This window comes from Harmonia axyridis, chromosome 5, assembly GCF_914767665.1.
Source record: "Harmonia axyridis chromosome 5, icHarAxyr1.1, whole genome shotgun sequence".
Taxonomy (NCBI): Eukaryota; Metazoa; Arthropoda; class Insecta; order Coleoptera; family Coccinellidae; genus Harmonia; species Harmonia axyridis.
Window position 1 is genome coordinate 37,860,735 of NC_059505.1, and position 4,027 is coordinate 37,864,761.

Consider the following 4,027-nt stretch of genomic DNA (forward strand, 5'->3'; position numbering starts at 1 on the left):
CCTGTAGGTTCCCGGTGGAACAATGTGGAATCCGGGATAAATGGAAGCAATTAGATGAAGAGGTGGGAGGTCTTATTGTTTCGTGGTCGTCTGTTGTATGATGAGGAATTTGTTTTGTTTTTGAGTTATGTCCAGGCATTAGTCAGTGGGTAACGATGTGTTGGAGGAGTCATTTTAAATTGACAAAGCGTGATTTTGAATGTAAATCATGAACTAGCAGTTGTTAGAATATGTCGTAAAAACTACCGACAATATTACACTATGGTTAATACTTTCATCGATATTGGATTTGATAAAAACTTCCAATTTCACATTATGGTTTTTTCTTCTTATTTTAGAGCTAAATATCTCAACACATGAAAAAACTGTGAAGAAATAGTGGAAATTGAAATAACTCGTATTTAATATCAGGATGTACCTTACTGAATATACTAACTGACAAATAAACTGCAACACCCAGAATCAGCTATTTTAATTTTAAATTTTTTTTGGTAAAATATAGATGGTATAGCAAGGAGTGAATGATTGAAATTTGGATAAAACAGAGGGTTTACAATTTTTTTTAATGAATTTGTTAATAATGTGTTTGTCCACCGCAATTATCTATACACTCTCCAACACGTCTCGACAATGATGCAATAAGATGGTCAATTCCTTCTTGAGGGATACTATACCAAGCTACCTGTACTCAGAGCCGCCAAAGTCCGTGGAAGCTGGGGTAAATTTCCAAGCCTTCTACTCATGATGTCCCAAACATGCTCTATGAGCAAAAGATCGGGGGATCTGGACGGCCATGGCAAAAGATTCACATGGGTCGCTTCGAAAAAGTTTAAACTAACCCTGGCAACATGAGGTCGGGCATTATCTCGCTGAAATATTGGTTTCTCGAGCCGGTTAAGGTAAGGGAGAACATATGGCTCCACTATTCCTTGAAGGTAACGCAGCGCTGTCATGTTACCTCGAATAAAGACTAAAGGTGACCTACTTGCATGTGCAGTAGCACCCCATATCATAACGCCCACTGTCCGGTGTACATAACGCTACACATCAAACTGAGGTTCACGTCTTTCTCCCCGACGTCGTCTAATCCTTCTTCGACCATCAAGTGCACCCAAGGAGAATTGAGATTCATCAGAAAAGACGACCTGATGCCATTCCACATTGCAATGTTGACGTTCTCTGCACCACTGTAATCGTTGCCGGCGATGCTCAAACATCAGAGGTAACACAAGATGGTGTCGACAATGCTGCAGTCCAAAAGACAGTATCCGGCGGTAAACCGTTCGGACAGTTACAGGATGGCCTTGTTCCCCTAACCACAAATCAGACAAAGATCGAGTTGTCGCAAATCGGTCTCTAATGGCCATAAGTCTTAGACGTCGATCTTGAACTTAATTTGTGCCTCTTCGACGTTCGGTGCCTACTTTTCTTCGATTTTGGGCATTATCAAACCACACCTGATAACATTTCATAACAATAGTTGGATTTCTGTTCGTACGGTTAGCGATTTCTCGAAATGACAACCTCGCCTCCTGTAGACCAATAATTTGACCTCTTTCAAATTCACTTAGCTGGCGATAAATTCCGCGTACACGTGCTCTAGGTGTTTTAACAACAACTAAACAACGACTTTGGATCTCCTCGAACAGCTGGTTTGTTTTTAATTTTAAAAACTGGCAAAAAACGACTACAATATTCAAATAACAAAAATTGTTCACATGAAAAAACCTTCACGATTTTTTTCTCCAAATTTACTCCTTGCTATACTATCTGTTTTACCAAAAAAAAAATTTAATTAAAACAGCTCCTTCTGGGTGTTGCAGTTTCTTTGTCAGTTAGTTTATTTTGTTGGCAGTTCATTTGCAATGATATTAACAGTCGATCAGTTTTTCCTGGTACAAACATCTTAAATCATACAAAATGATTGAATCTATTCGGTTGTTTTTGTTGTAATAAATGACCAACTTGTTGAGCGATTCCATCATATAATTTTGATGTATTTCAAAGGCCCAATCAGCAACGATACGACATTGCTGGTTATCGATTTGTTTGAGATTTCGTTTCACCTGAACTTAAAAAGCCTTGAGACCTAAGTCTCTATGTAAAATACTGTGTAATGTCGTTTTTGGAATACAGCAGCAATATTCTGAGTTGTTTTGGAGCGACTCACACGGTTTCGATTCTTCACATCACTAACTTGTGCCAGCAGCTCAAATTTTTCACTATTTCCGCTCGAGAAGGTGACTGTGACTGCAGAATTTGTGAATTAATTTCAATGCAGTGTTGAAGCAAGTATCGTTCCATATAATAAGTCTGTAAAATCAACGGTTGGAAAAATATTGAATTCCACTTAAGGAAATCGTTCTCCAAATAAAAACCTTTCCTCACGTCAAACATTCCCGAAATTCCACTGTAAAAGAGTCTGGCAGACGACTTTCCTACAGACGTAAACATTTTTTTCACCGCGGTCTCAAACAAATACGCTCCCATTTAAAAGACAGATAACCACCTCAGCCTTTACGATTTGAGCGATAGTAACGACAGGTGCTAATCCCGAAGTTTTCTGGATATATTTCATACACCCACGCCTGGGCCCGTAATTTATTAGAAAAGACAGCCTTGCGGTACTCCGAACTCCATGCCCAACGACATTTCGTCTCGGACTTGCCAAATAAATAGTAGCGGATGAGATGGTCCAACGAATTTACCCTAAGAAAATTCGGCAACAAATGAAGCGAGAGTTGAAATGATAGGTGTCAAGCTCACCTTGGACTTGATGTTGGAAATAAATCGTTGACATTGATGTTGCAGCTCTATGATTCTTGGGATCAAGGTGTATTACGTGCAAGAGGCAATTTTTCAAACGTCTTTCCCTAACTTTTTTCTAGGTCTAAAAATAGGGAGTCATTTGGCAAGAGGATTTTTTTTTCAAGATTTATTGTCGAGGAAAAGTCGAGCAATAATCCGTTGTAGAAATTTGTTGGTTTTATATCCTGAGTATCCAACGATCACAGTAAGATAAAAAGGGCTCTGTGTATGCTATCAAAAATACTTCGATATTTGTGAATGGATGGCAGTAAGTGCTGGTCGATTTTGACGACATATTCAAAACGTCATGAACCAAGCTTAGACATATTATAAACAAACTCTTTTAACACATTTTTTTATTTTGTTTTGACCTCATATACTTTTGCTTGTGTGAATATGTCTGAATATGTGCCAAATAATCGTCATTTGCAAGAAGTGTTTATTTTCTTCTTGAGTGACTGTACTTGTCTGAGAGATGGCGTTATGGGCTTCACATCACTCTCTTATTCGTCACCTCTGGGGATATAAGATATAACCCATGACGTTAGAGTCACCATACTCCACCATGGAAAAGTATTTGGCAGAAATCACTGTGTGCCAAAGTGACGATTTCTCCAGTGATCTAGGGATGAAACACAGCATTCCTCAGGGAAGAGCCTTCAGACTTCACCCAAGAATGCTTCGCCAGACTCGAAGAAAATGGTGGCTGAAGCGTATTGATAGCCCTAAAACGTTTTCGGAGATAGGTACTGCTCTAAGTGAAACAAATCGTCCGCGAGCAGGAAGCCCAAAAAACTTCAAAGTCGCTGAATTAGAGGCTATGCTCGATGAGGATTCATGCCAAACGCAAGAAGAGCTTTCTTCAGCATTAGGAGGTTTCTTCATTGCATCGTGACAGATGAAGAAAAATGGATCTATTACAGCAACTCAAAGAAAATAAATTCTTGAGAACTGTCCGGTCGTGCTACTACGTCGTCGTGAAATTGTTACTGGGGAACGCTATCGACTTCAATTGATGCAATTAAGCCGAGCACTGCGTGAAAAACTGCCACAATACGAGTAGAGGCACGATGAAGTGATTCTACAGCATGACAACGCTCAGCCTCGAGTTGCTAAAACATATCTAGAAACACTCAATTGGTTCTACTTCATCCACCGTATTCCCCATATATTGCGCTGTCAGATTTTTACTTGTTCCTGTCTATGGCACTTGGTCTGG